The sequence below is a fragment of the Camellia sinensis genome, chromosome 3 (assembly GCF_055761805.1).
Source record: "Camellia sinensis isolate YWXY chromosome 3, ASM5576180v1, whole genome shotgun sequence".
NCBI classification, from domain to species: Eukaryota; Viridiplantae; Streptophyta; class Magnoliopsida; order Ericales; family Theaceae; genus Camellia; species Camellia sinensis.
In genome coordinates, this window is record NC_138963.1 from 40,327,314 (window position 1) to 40,343,984 (window position 16,671).

Below are 16,671 nucleotides of genomic sequence, written 5' to 3' on the forward strand. Positions count from 1 at the left end.
ATTTCGCGACCGAAAGTGCACTTTTCTTGAACTTTTTCAGGTCCCGGGAACTCCAATCTTCCTCAAAATTTGCAGAGAGCTAGGTGAGCATGTGGGAGATACGGCCGGCCAGTTATTTTCCCAAGGGGAGGCCGCCGGCCACTTTTTCAAAAAGAGAATAGCCGGCCGGCTAGAAAAGGTGGTCGGCCGGCCACCTGCCCAAATCCGCGGGCAATTTGGTCTTTTCACCTTCTTTCTATATATTCTCTCATCCATACACTTTGAGCTCATAAATTCATCCGCGAAATCTTCTCCTCTTGCTTCCCAAACCATTTTTTTTCTCAGATCCGGGCTTTATACGCGTTTTTCAATGCCCCACGCAAGTTGTTTTCGCGAAAACATTCAGTTTCAAGCACTTTGAACTGATTAAATTTTGATTTCGGGGCTTCTTTTCTCATTTTTGCCACTTGAGGTGAGTTTATCTCAATATTTGGAAGATTTTCTCGAGAGTTGACTTTTGTTGACTTTTTCATTTCCCGAGAGTTGACTTTTGTTGACTTTTTTCAATTTTGGCTCATTTTTGCTCATTTTTGCCCCTTTTGCAGATTTTCTGAAATGGCGGGTAATTTTCCTCATGGTGGGGGCTCTCCAGGTGCCGGGGATGATTTTGACGTCATGACTTTGCCTCCGAGGGTTCGACCCTTTATTCCCGAGAGGTATGCCCCGCCGGCACATGTTCTTCCCCGGGCCACTTTTCGTCACTTTACTGATTTTGATGATCGAGCACCCGGAGATCTACTTCTGCGAGAGCCAGAGCATCACCTCTCCTATGAGGCACGAGAGGTATTTACTTTATTTTCTGCATTTTTCGTGCATTTTGTGCTTTTGCCATGCTTGGACACACAATTTAGCCTATGACATAGTACTTTGTTTGCATCTTGAACATGTAGCTTAAACACTTGAATTTTTGAACACTCGGCTCATTAATTGATTGCGAACGCACGGTACACATTAGTTAAGAAGTGAACACACGGCTCAAACACTGATTTGTCGAACACACAGCCCGAATTTGAAGGTGAACACACAGCACACACTGACTAAGAGTAGAACACGCAGCCCAAACTCTGATTTTCTGAACACGCAGCCCAAATTGATGGTGAACACACAGCCCACACTGATTGAGAGTAGAACACACAGCCCTAACTCCGGTTTTCTGAACACGCAGCCCAAATTGATGGTGAATACACAGCCCACACTGATTGAGAGTAGAACACACAGCCCAAACTCTGATTTTCTGAACACACAACCCAAGTTGAAGGTGAACACACAGCCCAAGTTGAAGGTGAACATGCAGCCCACACTGATTGAGAGTAGAACACACAGCCCAAACTCTGATTTTCTAAACACGCAGCCCAAGTTGAAGGTGAACACACAGCCCACACTGATTGAGAGTAGAACACACAGCCCAAACTCTGATTTTCTGAACACGCGGCCCAAGTTGAAGGTGAACACAAAGCCCACACTGATTGAGAGTAGAACACACCGCCCAAACTCTGATTTTCTGAACACGCAGCCCATTTACTTGCACACAGCTTATTCATTTCATCGGCACACGGCTCATTCATTTCATTGGCACACAGCTCATTCATTTCAATGGCATACAGCTCATTCATTTTTACACTGATACATGTATTCATTCTGAATGCAGGTTGGTTCTCGCAATGTGCGGGGATATGGCTCCACCGCTGCGAGAGATTGGTATACTGAGCTCCCGGAGGCTGTCCGGGATTTAGTAGATCTGGCGGGGTTCGGGGCCTTCTGCGTGGGATTATCGCGTTGTCCTGCCAGGAGGACATTGATGGCAGCTTTGGTGGAGAGATGGTGGGACACCACCAACTCCTTTCATTTTTCCGCCACTGGGGATTTGACTATGACCCCGCTAGATTTTGCTGTATTGACTGGCCTAGACATAGGAGGTTAGTCCATTCCTTACGACGAGATATGGGCGAATGGGAGGCCGCTTGGATACATTTACTGGGGGCCTGCCCGCCTATTGACAGGGCTTCCGGGAGAGTCCGATACACTTGGTTCTCTTCCTATTTTCGGCGGGTGGAGATGGAGCCCGGGACCCCAGAGGAGACAGAGCAGTATGCCCGCGGTTTTCTTATGTTCCTCTTCGGGACTACTCTGTTCGCCGATAGAGGGAACACGGTTGGGCTGTATCTGTTGAGCGCTCTGGTTGACCTATCACAGGTCAATCGGTACGACTGGGGTGGCGCCGGCCTGGCTACCCTTTACTGCTATATGAGCGCGACCTCCCGCGGGCAGGGAGACTTACTTGGCGGTTATTGGAGAGCCTGGGAGGTACTTTCTGTCCTCTTGATTTACATTTCTGCTCCTCATTACTTGTACATTGCACACACAACGCACTTTACAGTCTGTATTTTGCCCTCAGCACTTTGTATTTACATTCTGCACTGCTTTTCTCAGTTATGGGTCTACGTATATTTTCCGACATTAGCCCCAGAGTTGGAGGTGGCAGGGCCCCTCATCACCCCGTACTCGCTGGTGTTCGAGGGCCAACACCGGCCGAGACCCCGAGAGACTCTCCTTTATCTACGGCAGTACTTTGACTCCGTGCGCCCATCGGAGGTACTTCAGAACTCTCAGTCCCTTCCATTTTCATCTTTGATTTGCCACGCATATTCTTGATTTCTGATTGGTTTATGCACTTGTTATCCGCAGATCACATGGCAGCCCTAGGCACCCTTGGGTGATGGTCTCCGATTTCAGTATGCCGGAGGATCGGGCACCTCCCAGTACAGGCTCCTGCTCGAAGGACCGGTTGGTAGAGCATGGTTTCTGGGGGAACGCTTTTTACGTCAGGTATGGGGGTACCTTTCTCAGGACCCTCCCGCAGCACCTCCAGTCAGTATGCGGACTGCTGATAGGCTCTCTTCCCAGGATGTAGTCAGTGCTATGCTGGGTACCGATGCTTTGCTGCATCTCGAGGAGGGGGACTATGCCACTTACCGTCATACATACTTGATGCCTCCATTTACGGGAGTTCGCACCCCGATGACGAGGTCTGCTGGTATGCCATCCTCTAGCCAGGCTCGGGCTCGGGCTGCAGACGCCCCTTCCACCAGCAGGGCTGGTACATCTAGAGGTGGGGGTAGACCGGTTCCCCCGATTCCTCCGACTCTTTCTTATCCTGGGTGGCCGGATATGCCGACTGAGCTGATGGGGTGGCAGTTAGGGGCTACCTCTCCGACTCCGATCTCGATTGAGCCTCCGATGCCCGGTCATCGATATGCCATTGATCCCGACTCACCGCTGGTATGTTCTACCGCTTTTCATCTATCATTCAAATGCTTTAGACACTCCTTTATTCGTTGATGATTTGAGATTGTATTTGCGGCCACCCAGAGAGTACATGGAGGAGGTGGTCGGATTGGTAGCCTCACTCGAGGGCATGGTCTTGCGGAGGGAGGCACAGTTGTCTATCATGGGCTTTCAGGTACCCTTCAGTTTTCTGGCATTTATCATACTTCTGATGACATGCTAATTTCTACTGCATTGGTAGGCTATTTGTGTAGAGCACATCTAACACACACCCCACTTGTACACTGTATTTACATACACCCACTTCATGTAGCCCTTTTTTGCTTGCATCTGCATCTGATGTACATATTTAGATTGATGTATTTAATTGGAACTCTTTGTTCTTAGATGCCTCCGGTATATGCTCAGCCGCGGGGCGGGCCACCTGGGCCTTCTTGGGGAGCTGGGCCATCTGGGCCTTTTCAGGGAGCTGGGCCATCCAGGCCTTCTCAGGGAGCTGGGCCATCCAGGCTTTTTCACAGAGCTGGGCCATCCAGGCCTTTCCGAGGAGCTCGAGGAGGGTCCTCTCGTAGACGCAGGGCACCTGTTGTAGAGGCGGAGCCCGATGAGGAGGAGGAGGAGGAGGTTACAGACCGTCAGTCAGAGACATCTGCTGAGGAGGGGAACTCCGGTCTTGGTTCCGGGAGTGGAGGCGAGGCTGAGGGGGATCCTGAGGACGACAGCTCCGACCCGGATGATGATAATGGTGCAGAGGTTGTCCCGCAGAAGAAGATGAGGAGTGCCTCTCATTCCCGCTCCCGAGGGCATTGATGCTGCTGTTTCCTGCTTTATTTTCCTTTTTGCTAGTAGTTTGTAGCACTTTGCATATTGTTAGGCAGTTTTATTTTTTGTAAAACTTATGCCTTTGTTTGTTGTAAAACATGATGGAATGAAACAGCTTTTGAAAAGGTGTTTGTATTTTAAACTTTTAGCATCGTATCGCATCATTTTATTTTGCACCAAAATGAAATTGAATGGGAATGTGCATTGTGTAATCACCAAGTCAGGTAGTAAACCGACGCAACAAACTAAGCAACTCAACTTACTAAGATATAACAGAACCCTAGCAAGTTTACAACTCGATAAACAAAATGCAATAATGTTGACAATTTGATAAACAAGACTTAAACAAAAAGTTTAAACAAAGAGTAACAACTCAAAAACACGAAATACGACAGCTCGACAAACAACTCGATAAGCAAAACAATAACTCGATAAGCGAAATAACAACTCGAAAAAAACAAGACTTATCAAAGTGAAGTGTACTTTGGACGATCTGGGCAACGGAACGCATCCAAGACAGAGGGAAATAGAGGCCTTCGGCACATCCGTTGCATGGAAATGCTTGAACCTTTCCCTCAGAGGGTAAAACAGGGCCAAAGGCATATACTGGAGCATGGCCGGCCACTTTTGGGAGCCAGCCGGCCAGTTTTTTGTGTTGGAAAGGAGAAATGTGGCCGGCCAGCTAGAAAAGGTGGCCGGCCGGCCACTTATCCCTGCAGCCGTCCAATTTTCGACACGTGTCCTCCTGAATAGTGTTTTTCCCTCTATAAAAGCCTCAACTCCGTGCTTTGATTCAAATCATCTTAATTTTGCACAAAGATGGAGGCGTTTCTCGTAGAAAATCTCACATCTTGGATCTCTTCTCTAGATGGCTCGGAAAAGCTGAACTTCCGGGGTTTCGGCCTGAATGCACTATTCACGCTGAGCCGCACTCCGCTACATCTCCCTTTTCTCCATGCCGCGGCGAGGTTTTGGAACCCAGTGACGCACGTCTTTAGCTTCGGTGGTCAAGAGGTATGTCCAACTTTTGAAGACTTTCAGGTTTTGATGGAGTCTGAGTGTCATGAAGAGATCTTGCCCCAGCTCCGCTTTGGCCATGCCCAGGCTTTAGGACAGATGTGTGGACTCACCACGCATGATGCTCGGTCTCTGATCTGTAATGGGGAACTGGATATCCTTGGCTTGATCCATCGCTTTTCTGACGCCAGTGACCGCAGCAACCATTATTGGCAAGGTTTCCGGCAACACGCCCTTTGCTTATGCTTGCTGTCTCACTTTCTGCTTTCCTCGGGCTTCGGCGGAGCTAGCATTCGTCTGATTGAAGTTGCCCAAGGCTTGAGAGAAGGAAAGAGCTGCATCGCCATGACCTTGGCTGAGACGCTGATGGGCTTGGATTCTGTCTATCGCCGGGAGACGACTATATTTGCTGGGAATCCACTGCTGCTGCAGGTAATGTTTCCCACCCAACCTTACATGTGTATTTGCTCACATCACTCGGCCCTCAGGCTCGGTTTTTATCACAAAACCCTTGTCTTACTTTTCTCTCATCATACATCTCTCTATTCTTTATTCTCTCATTTTTCATCCCTCCCCAGGTATGGTTAATGGACAAATTGTAGGTCGTGGACTCTTGCCCGGCCTACTCGGCTCGAGGCTATGTCTTTCGACAGCGCCTAGTCAATGCCCCTGATGAAAGATGGTGGTTTGACTGGATGTGCAATTTGTCCGCAGATCGCATTGCTTGGCGTTGTCCTTGGCTCAATCTCCCGACAATGAGCTATAGCATGTCCCGGCTGATCGGGATCCAATTGATTGGTCTAACCCACTGCATATTCTACTTTCCGTTCCGGTTCCTGCGCCAGTTTGGTCATGATCAGATCTGCCCGCCAGAGGGGATTGAGTACCCAGCTGCTTTCCCGGTCCGAGGTGCACAGCTTGCCCCGGTATGCCACAGCATGGAGGACTAGAGAGCTCCTGGCTCCTGCTCCCACTTTCAATTGCACTTTGTCTGACGAGTGCTTGGATTGGCTTAACGAGGAGGCACAGGTTGGGCCTAGCTTGGCGTCAGAGGCTTCGACCAGCTCTGGGAGGGGGCACAGGGATACTCGACTATGCCCCAGATTTATTGCTTTATTAGTACTTTCAAGTTTTCTTTATGAATGTAATAAAAAGCAACTTCGATTGTATGCAAGAGCAGGAGAACTCTATTTTGAAATCAATGAAATTGAAGGTTGTGGTATTGAAAATTTTCCGCTTTGGTCCAAAAATGGTCTTAGTTGTAAAGAGATTAATTTAAACAAAGTCAACTTTTATTAAAACTTTTCAAAACCATTTTCGATATGGATCAGAAATGGACACGCCGAAGATCTGTCACTGAGATACACAACCCCAGATCCCTGCAACTGGAAAGTTACCCCTAGTTTGAAGAGTACCGCGGCACTGCATGGTAACGGAAAGTTGCCCCTAGTCTGAATAGCACTGTATCGGAGATTGCGATAAATGCTGATGGATAAAGATGACCGAGATGGTCAAAATGGACAAAGTTGATCGGGGAAGAGTTTTATGGCTGAACTTCAAGGTGAAGTTGCCTACGTATCCCGAAGATGGGAATCAAGCCTTACGTAGTTCAGGCTTAGGTTCACTCGGGTATTTTCACTCTCCTTTTACGCTCTAACTTTTGCCAAGGTCGCCCTTTGCGGGTTTTCAACCTTGCGAGCTCAGTTTTTATATTTTCCAATTTTTTTGTGCTCTAACTTTTGCCTAGGTCGCCCTTTCGGGTTTTCGGCCTAGCGAGCCTCTCAAGGGTAATATTTCTTCAACTTGTCCATGTTGATCGGTTGTGAAAACTCTAGGCCATCTAGATCCATCAGAACCACAGCTCCACCTGACCAGATAGCTTTGATGATGTAAGGACCAGTCCAATTGGGTTTGAACTTGCCCCTTGGGTCGTGGATGGGAGCTCGGTTGTCCTTGAGCACCAAATCTCCTTCTTTTAGGTTCCTAGACTTAACCTTCTTGTTGAAAGCCCGGGCAATTCTGCGTTGATAGCCTTGAATGTGGTACAGTGCTTTCAGTCTTCTTTCGTCAAAAAGCATGAGTTCCTCAAATCTGCTCTGCTGCCAATCTGCCTCGGCTATTTGACACTCGGCTAATACTCGTAATGACGGAACCTCAATCTCGATGGGTAGAACAGCCTCCATTCCATAAACCAATGAATACGGGGTCGCTCCGGTAGAAGTTCTGATTGAAGTCCTGTAGCCCCACAGAGCGAATGGCAGCTTATCTGGCCAATCCCGGTAGGTTTCCACCATCTTCTGCTGTATGTGTTTGATATTCTTGTTGGCGGCCTCAACCACTCCGTTGGTTTACGGCCGGTATGTAGATGACTTATGGAAAGCCATGTTGTATTTCTCCAACAAGTCTATCACTTCCTTCTTGAAGTGGGAACCATTATCTGAAATTATCTTGTTTGGGACCCCATAGCGACAAATGATGTTGTTTCTGATAAACTTTGCAACGTGTGACGCCTTCAACACCGCATATGATTAGGCCTCGACCCACTTCGTGAAAGAATCTATCGCAACCAGGATGAACTCATGCCCATTCGATCCCTTCGGAGTGACAGCCCCGATCACATCGATTCCCCAAACTGAAAATGGCCATGGCGAAGTCATGTTGTACAGCTTCGATGGCGGGATGTTCATGCGGTTTGCATGAATCTGGCACTTGTGGCATCGCCGAACGAAACTAATACAATCTTCCTCCATGGTGGACCAGTAGTAGCCTTGTCTGAGGATCTTCCGTGCTAGCATTACTCCGTTCATATGCGCACCGCATTCTCCTCCATGGATGGCCTCCATCAGGCGCTTTGACTCTTCGGCTTCAACACACAGCTTGTGCATTCCCAGATGATCTCTCTTATACAGTTTACCCCCACAGATGATGAACTGGACGACCATTTTTCTGATTGCGCCCTTATCCTTGGCATTTACCCCTGGCGGGTATGCTTCCTTTTCCAAGAAATTCCAAATGTCATAATACCAGGGGTTTTCGTCCTGAACCTCATCTATAGCAGCAATCGACTCATAGGCTGGCGCAAATTTCTGGTCAATGACGACTGGACGCATCTGGATTCCAAATGGGATGTCTATCATGGAAAATAGAGTTGCTAGAGAATCTGCGAACCTGTTGTTCTCTCTTGGAAGATGAGCAAAGTTTAGCTTTTCAAACCGAGGAATTAACAAGTCCAAGGTCTGGTGGTACATCATCATCTTTTCTTCCTTGACTTTCCAGTCTCCGTTTGCTTGAGATACAACGAGGTTTGAATCCCCGATGACGTCCAAACGTCTTGCCCCTAGTTCCAAGGCCACTTCTAGGCCGGCAATGCACGCCTCATACTCTGCTTCGTTGTTCGAGACTTTGAACCGGAGTTTGAAGGCTAGAGGGATACGGGAATTGTCGGGTGCTATCAGCAACACTCCTATCCCATACCCGTACTGATTTGATGCTCCGTCAAAGTACATCGTCCAATATTCGTCGTCGATGTGCAAAATGGCTTCATCTGGGAATAGGTACTCAACCGCTTCATCCCCCTTAACCAGGTGGTCGGCAAGGAACTCCGCTACTGCTCTTCCTTTGACTGACTTGCGTGTCACATACTTCAGATCGAATTCGGAGAGCAACAGCAGCCAACGAGCTAGCCTACCCGTAAGTGCTGGTTTTTCGAAAAGGTACTTGATGGGATCCAATCGTGAAACCAACATTACGGAGTGAGCTAACAAGTAGTGCCGCAGCTTCCTGGTAGCCCATACCAAAGCTAAGCAAGCCTTCTCGAGCGGAGTGTCGCGGGTCTCGTAGTCCAACATCTTCTTGCTTAGATAGTAGATGGCCCTCTCCACTTTATCCTCCGATTCTTGTGCGAGCATGCAGCCCATTGTAGTCTCAGTCACCGAAAGGTACAATATCAACGGTTTCCCTGGCTCTGGCGGTGACAACACGGGCGGGTTCTGCAAGTATTCTTTGATCTGTTCAAACGCAGCTTGACATCGGCCGTCCCATTGGAATTTCTTGCCTTTCTTCAAGAGACCAAAAAGTGGTTCACAAGTCAAGGTTAATTTAGAGATAAACCGTCTTATGAATTGCACTTTACCCAGAAAGGCTCGCACCTCCTTTTCAGTCCTTGGTGGTGGCATTTCTAAGATGGCCTTGATCTTTGAAGGGTCGACCTCGATGCCCTTTTGTGTAATCAGGAACCCAAGCATTTTTCCCGCTGTAACACCGAATGTGCATTTTTGAGGATTTAGCCGCAACCGGAATTCCCTGATCCTTCGGAAGAACTTTTGTAAGGCGGTGTAGTGGCCCTCTCTTTCCTTGGACTTGACAATTATGTCGTCCACATACACCTCAACCTCTTTGTGGATCATGTCGTGTAATATCGTGGTCGTGGCCCGTTGATAAGTAGCTCCGGCATTCTTCAACCCAAATGGCATTACTCTGTAGCAGTATGTTCCCCACGGGGTGGTGAATGCAGTCTTTTCTCTGTCTTCTGGTGCCATCACTATCTGATTGTACCCTGAGAAGCCATCCATGAATGAAACTAAAGCATGCCCTGCTGTAAAATCCACCAACTCATCAATATGCGGTAAGGGAAAGTCGTCCTTCGGACTAGCTCTGTTCAAATCCCTGAAATCCACGCATACCCGGATCCTGCCATCCTTCTTCGGCATTGGAACGATGTTGCCCAACCAAGTCGGGTATTCGGATACCAGTAGGAAGCTTGCATCGATTTGCTTGGTGACCTCTTCTTTAATCTTGAGAGCCCAGTCGGGGCGGATCCTTCTGAGTTTTTGCTTAACAGGTCGGGCTTCGGGGTCAAGGGGGATCCGGTGCTATACAATCTTAGGATCGATCCCAGGCATGTCTTCGTAGGACCACGCGAAAACATCTTTGAAATCTTTTAATAAAGCGACTAAGCGCTCGCGTTCCTCCGAAGACAGCGTGGACCCGATCTGGACCAGCCGCGGGTCCTCCTCAGTACCAATGTTCACGGTAATGATTTCATCTGTTAAGGGTTTGACAAATCTCTCCTGCTCCTGCTTAATTAGACGTTGCAAAACCGGAGGAATTTCGTCCTCATCGTTTTCATCAAAATTTTGAAAGTCTGAATTTATGCAATAAATTAAGGGCACAGAAAAGTACTCAGAAACCACAGCTACTTGATTCTCATTAAGTTCATCCAAATCGTCCGAATTCTCGGTTACAACAGACTCAAATGAGAAAGAAAAAGACGACCTGGACATAACTGTGGCATCCGGGTTATTATCCCCAAGATTACCAAACTCAGACTCAATCGAGCTGGAACCTGATTCCGACTCACAGGACTCGGTGGAATCAGATTCCGGCTCATTACCTAACCCGGTGTTGCTGGACAAAAATCCCTCATCGTATTGCCAAGTGAGAAAGGGTGCGATAGATGCATCCAAGATAGTCGCTAGAAAGCTCACAGCTGTTTCATCTCCAATCATGGAAACCGAGGAGTTATCCCCCAAGCACTTTTGGTCGATCGAAGGATCTGAAAGTAGACACACCAGCGCTACCCCCATCTCAAGTTCGGTGCTCTCAGAATCCACTGCTTTACACTGCTCAACCTCAGCTGATGGGTCTATCTGCTCTTCGGCAACGTCATCCCCAGGTAATTGCAAGTCGAAGAAGATCTCGAAACCAGGCACGCGCTTCCTCTCTGCGTTCAGCCATGGTTCTGGGAAGCCGCAAAATGGAAAGTCTTCCCCTTCCCGGACGAAGCGTCCGTTTAGGGTACCCCAAATGGGCCTATGCATTAACTCAAACGGTTTCCCAGCCTTCTTTGCTCTGGCTCTTCCGGCCATCTCTTTTCCCTTCCTTACACAGTTCTCTTTGGTGGGCAGCTAACCCAATCCAAAGGTGTGAGGGTTGTGTGGCACTTCGGCCAATGCCGCGACGCCTTTCCAGCCGCTTCTTCCCAATCCCATTCCGGGGATGTGTTGTAGCTTGTTCATGAGGTAGACAGATTGAGCACTGACGTACACCCCCTCATTCACAGCCATGACATTCTGTACCACTCGAGCCTCAGCCAAAGTGAACCCCGATAAAAACACATCCTCTGTGTTGTGCTCGATCTCCAAGACAGGTGTGGACACTTCCGGCGGCGGATGGATTGATGAATTCCCAAAAACAATTGCTACCCCCTTCCCGTGAGGGTATTTTAGTATCTGATGTAGAGTGGAAGAGACTGCCTTGACCTGGTGCAACCACGGTCACCCCAAAAGTAAGTTAAAGGTTGCGGGAACGTCCAAGACATGAAATTCAATGTTGTGTTGTCCTGGACCAACCTTGGTTTGGATTTTGACAGTCCCCATCACTTCCCTGCTGGTATTGTCGTATGCTCTGATCACTTGATTAGTTGGGACGAAGTCCGCGGGCTTCAACCCGATTTCATACGCTGTTCTGGTCGGGCAGACATTAATAGCAGACCCGGTATCCACAAGTACCACCGGTATCCACTTATCTCTACATTCCACGGAAACGTAGAGGGGTTTGTTATGATTCGTGCCCTCAGGCGGTAGTTCCTTGTCTGAAAAGGTCAACGTCGGGGAACCTACTCCCGGGAAAACCAGCCCGACCAGCTGTTCAGGCATAGTATCTATGGAGACTTTGGACTTGTCCATAGCAGATAGGACGATAAGCAGTCCCCAGATGGAGATGTCTGCTTGTATCTTCTTTAACTGTTTCAGCACAGCTTCCTCTTCAATCTGCTTCTCCTTCTGCTTCTCCGCTTCTCTATCCTTCCCAGATGCCTCGGGTCGGTCTAGGTGCGGGGGTTTGAAGTACTGCCCGCTTCTCATCATGTGATCCACCTCATCGAGGTACCAAGTGTCATCCGGTTGATTACTTCCCCAATCTTCATCCGTGTGGGCAAGACATAAGTCATCGTCTTCCCACCACATTCCGCTAGCATTCAAAAGGCACCCGTCCAGTTCGGGCATGTTCGTGCTCACAGCACTTTCAGTCTGTATGCCCACAGCATTCTCCGTTCTTGTGCCCGCAGCACTTTCGATCCCTTCATGGATCTTAGCTTTTCCGGTTCTCTCAGAACCTTGTTGTTTTATCTACACCGGTGCAGCTTGTTGTTCAGTCTTTCTTGCATCCACAATGCTTCCGTCCAGAGCGAAATTCTTCGTACCGGCGCTCTCCGGCAATATAACTTGACTTCCGGCCCTTCCGGCCACAGCTGATACTCTCGCCCCTGCCGGGCCCTGTTCTGGTTGGGATTCTCCCACTACATCTGGTTGATCATCGAGCCATCCAGTGGCCTCTGCCGATTCCTCATAGTTAAACCAGTTGATTGCCGCATCCCCTGGTTCCTGGTCATCGAAAAATTGCAGGTTGGCAAAGTCCTCCTCTACAACTGTCAGATCATCTGCCCCTAGCCCAGATCCATCCCCCCGGATCATGCACAGCTCTCCTGTCTCTGGCAATTCTATACCCAGCCCAATCTGGCTTGTTGATAGGATGTACTCGCTTGGATCATAGGCTCCCTTGGCAAAACTCTGTCCAGTCCCAGATTCAACAACCTCATTCTCTCCTGAAGTCTGCCTTTCCCCATCTTTGATGGCCACCACCGTCGGCTCTGGTTGGGTTGTGGAGATGTCCACCATGCACAAAAAGTCAGTGCAGTCGGGGAGGAACACCTCCGGCTTAGGTAGGTGGGTGGGAGTAATATAGATGCTAGGATCGTAAGACACGACCCCAGTCTGGATAAGGTTGACTCTTTTGGGCGGTGGAGTTTGGTTGTGTATAGAGAGGGGGTTGGTTGTGACGTTGGGTTTTTCTGGTGGCAAAATCACATTTTTGTCAACGAGGTCTTGAATCTCGTGATGCAGCCTGTAACATTGGTTGGTATCATGGCCATACTACTGGTGATATGCGCAGTACTTGGCCGGGTTGTGAGAGGGAGGGAGTGGATTCGGCAATGGCCTCGGCTCTAAGGGCTTGAGATGTCTCTTCCTGATCAAGACCCCCAGAGCCTTAAACAAAGGCATGTATAATGGGGTGAAGGTTCTTTGGCCTCTGGGGGGTATTTGGAGGTTTGAGCATTGCTTCCGGATGCACCGGAGAAAGGTGTGGCTGCCATGGGCCTTGGAAGGGGAGGGGGAATGGTGGCGACCATACTGACCTCTGAAGCTCTTGTATTTGCAGCGCCACTCGGGCCTGCATTGTTATTTCGGTTGAAAGTCCTCCTTGGTTGCTCCCTATCCTGGTCAAACAGACCTTGTTTCATTGTATCTTCGATTTGCACCCCCATCTCGTATAAATCTGAGAAAGTGGGAAAGGGGAGTACAATCATTCTCTGTATCAACTTTGGTTGAAGATTGCGCACAATCATCCGGATTTGGTCCTTGTCAGTGGGCCTTAAAGTCATCATCGACACTTTTGCCCTCCATCAGGTTACAAAGTCTGAGAAAGCTTCCTTGGGTTCTTGCCTTGTCGTTTCGAGATCACGAGTTGTAATCTCGATCTGAGTGTTGTAAGAATATTGCGCGACAAAGGCCTCTGCCATTTCATCCCAACTCTTCTTCACTTCATCCTCTAACTTCGCGTACCAGTGGGCGGCCACACTTGACAGGGTTCGGCCGAACAGTGAAAGCTTCTGTGGTCGGGTTATGCCCATTGGCCGCAGGATGTCTGAGAATAGCCGAAGATGGACCATAGGGTCCTTGGACCCGTCAAAGCGGTCAATTTGCGCATTTTGAACCTATCGGGCAATGTTATGACCACGTCGGTATATCCATCCTCGATATCCGGAATAGCCCTTACCCCTTGGGATTTCTTGAAGAGCTTCTCAAGCTTGCTCAATTTCAGAGCTGTATGATCAATCTCGAACTCGAAGGGAGAGTCCGGGTGATTGGGTGTATGGATCTTGGACAGTTGTGGCGGAAGCGGGGGCGAAGTTGGCCCCGTTGGAAGATTCGTGTCCTCTTGTAAGTTCTGGAGATTTGGCACAGTGTTCTGGGTGTTAGGCAGAGCGTTCTGAACAGTAGGTGCCTGCTCGGGTAATGGAGCCCCTGGCGGATGAGGGACTTGATGTGAAGCAGATGTCGCATTCTGCTGTTGTAGTCTGGTAATCAGTTCGGCCTGCTGGGCCATGATCTCGGCCTGCTGTTTGGCAAACTCATCCCGGCGAATGGCGTCCTGTTGCATGGCTCTCATTGTTTCTTGCATCTGACGCATCATTTCCTTGACTCCTATTGGTGTTGCCATACTGCCTTGGTTCGTCCGAACTATTGGCAAGTCTATTTCTATAGCAGTAATTGGGATCCCAATCTGACTGTCCACTGACGGGGTAGTCTTCTGCTCGGATACACTGCGCTTCCTCGGTCTCTGCCTGATAACCGGGGGTAGAGAATGGAACACTGGCTGTCCGTCAATTAGATCCTCGGATCGATTGAGTCGACGACCTCGTGTCCAAAGTGCTTGGGAAATGTCTGCTGGATTGGAAGCAATTGTGCTGGAACTTGCCCTAGCAAAAGATAAATAAAGCGAAAAGGAAATAAATAAACAGATAAACGGACAACATAACAGCTTAAAATAAATGCATGACACACAGCCTGGCATAACAACACACAGTTGACAAGCTGAATGCACACTGTCCTCAATCACTGATTATTATCCCTGAATCACTGTCCTCAAATCTGAATCTGATACCCGCAGATAACTGATTCTCAAATACTGCCTGATGCGCGCAGGCCTGATACCCACAATACTGAACTGACGCTCGCAGGCCTGATGCCCAAACCCTGTAAACTGATACATGCATTCGTATGGAGACGCACCCCAAAAGTACATAACAAGTAAGTGAGAGCCAAAACACCCCTATGTTGGGGTAAGGTTTCCCTGTCCTATTTTGTCAGGAGCTAGGGTTTCACTACGCACACAGCGGTTTCAAACAACCTATAAACGGGTAAGCAACCTGTCCTAGTTTGGAATGGTCACTATGGATCCGAATATGCACTAGGTCGAATGGTCAAAAAGGGTGCCCCGGTAAAATCGGGGTTTGTGTTCCCATACTGGCAGAGCCCACAACTGGTCAGCCTTATGGTCATGCCTTGACAAGACAAGCCTCCGGCAAACCGTTCAGGAATAGCAGATGGCAAACACGGTGTCCTAGGCGCACCAATGCAAATGCAATGCAAAGAAACACACAAGTGTAGTAAAAAACAGATATCACGAGTTCGAGTCAGGTTCTCTAAATCCCCAGTGGAGTCGCCAGAAACTGTAGACGTCCCCCGAACGCCCCGGGAGGAACGAGCTCCCGTTCTGTTCATTTGGGGTCACTACAGCTCAGGACTCTCAAATTTGTCACGGTTCTAAGTCTGAACCAAAGAGTCCAAATCCGGCAAATCGTTTTGAGAAAACAGATTTTTGAAAGAAGTGCCAAACATGGACTGCTTTGCCAGATACAGAGTCGCCACCTAAATGTTTTATTTTGGGGAAATTTAGGAAACCCTGACTCGTTTGCCTAAAGCCACGTGTCCGTCATCACCAAAGTTGCCTCGGCTCGGGAACTTGGGTACGATTGGGGAAGGTCACTTCGTGAGCACCCCCGCTCGCCCGATCAAAGATCGGCCTCTACTAACCATGATATCTATTTTTGAAAACATTGTGTGTTCTTATTCCGGTTATTAGCCTAGATTACTATGTGATGCGCACAACATACAAGTATAGACTGGGTCGCCTGAATTGGAACGAAACATTTCATGTTTGTTTTTAAATGATGGTTTGCTACTCGCAAGTAGGCTTAAAGATGCAGATTTTGCCACCCTCAGGTGGGCTTAAGAAAAGATGGTTTTGCCACTATCTAGTGGGCTTAAAACTCACAGTTGATGATTTGTTCCAATCCAAGTAACCCAACCTTCACCCACAGGCATTCAGGCAGTTATATCACATAAGCATTTAGCCTCATGGTAAGCATGCTATTCATGGCAGTCACTCACACGCATGCAAGGATGCTAAAGCATAAAACTCACCGAGTACTCCGAGCCAAAAAAGAAGCTAATTAGAAATCCATGCATGATCCTAATTATACAGAAATGCCTAATGCAACACATGCAAAATGCAAACTATAGCAGGCTCGGCTATTCTAAACATGGCATATGAAATGCTACAACAAACATGTATTCAACTTGGAATTGAAAATACAATGCAGTTAGTATGATGCGCCGAGCCCGGTGCATGCAAAACAGATGAATGATACAAACATGCTGTCATACTGTATGCTAATTGAAATATGTCCTAATCTAACCATCATAAGCAGGTAAATAAAAGGGAAGAAAGACGTGGGGTTGGAAGACATACATCACACTCACCCACACTTATTACAGTTATGCCCTCGCACAGAGGGTCCAAATAAATATACAGTCCCGAATAAAAGAATATTACAGTCCAAATAATACAGTCCAAATAATGTACAAATTCCTAATTAATTAACAA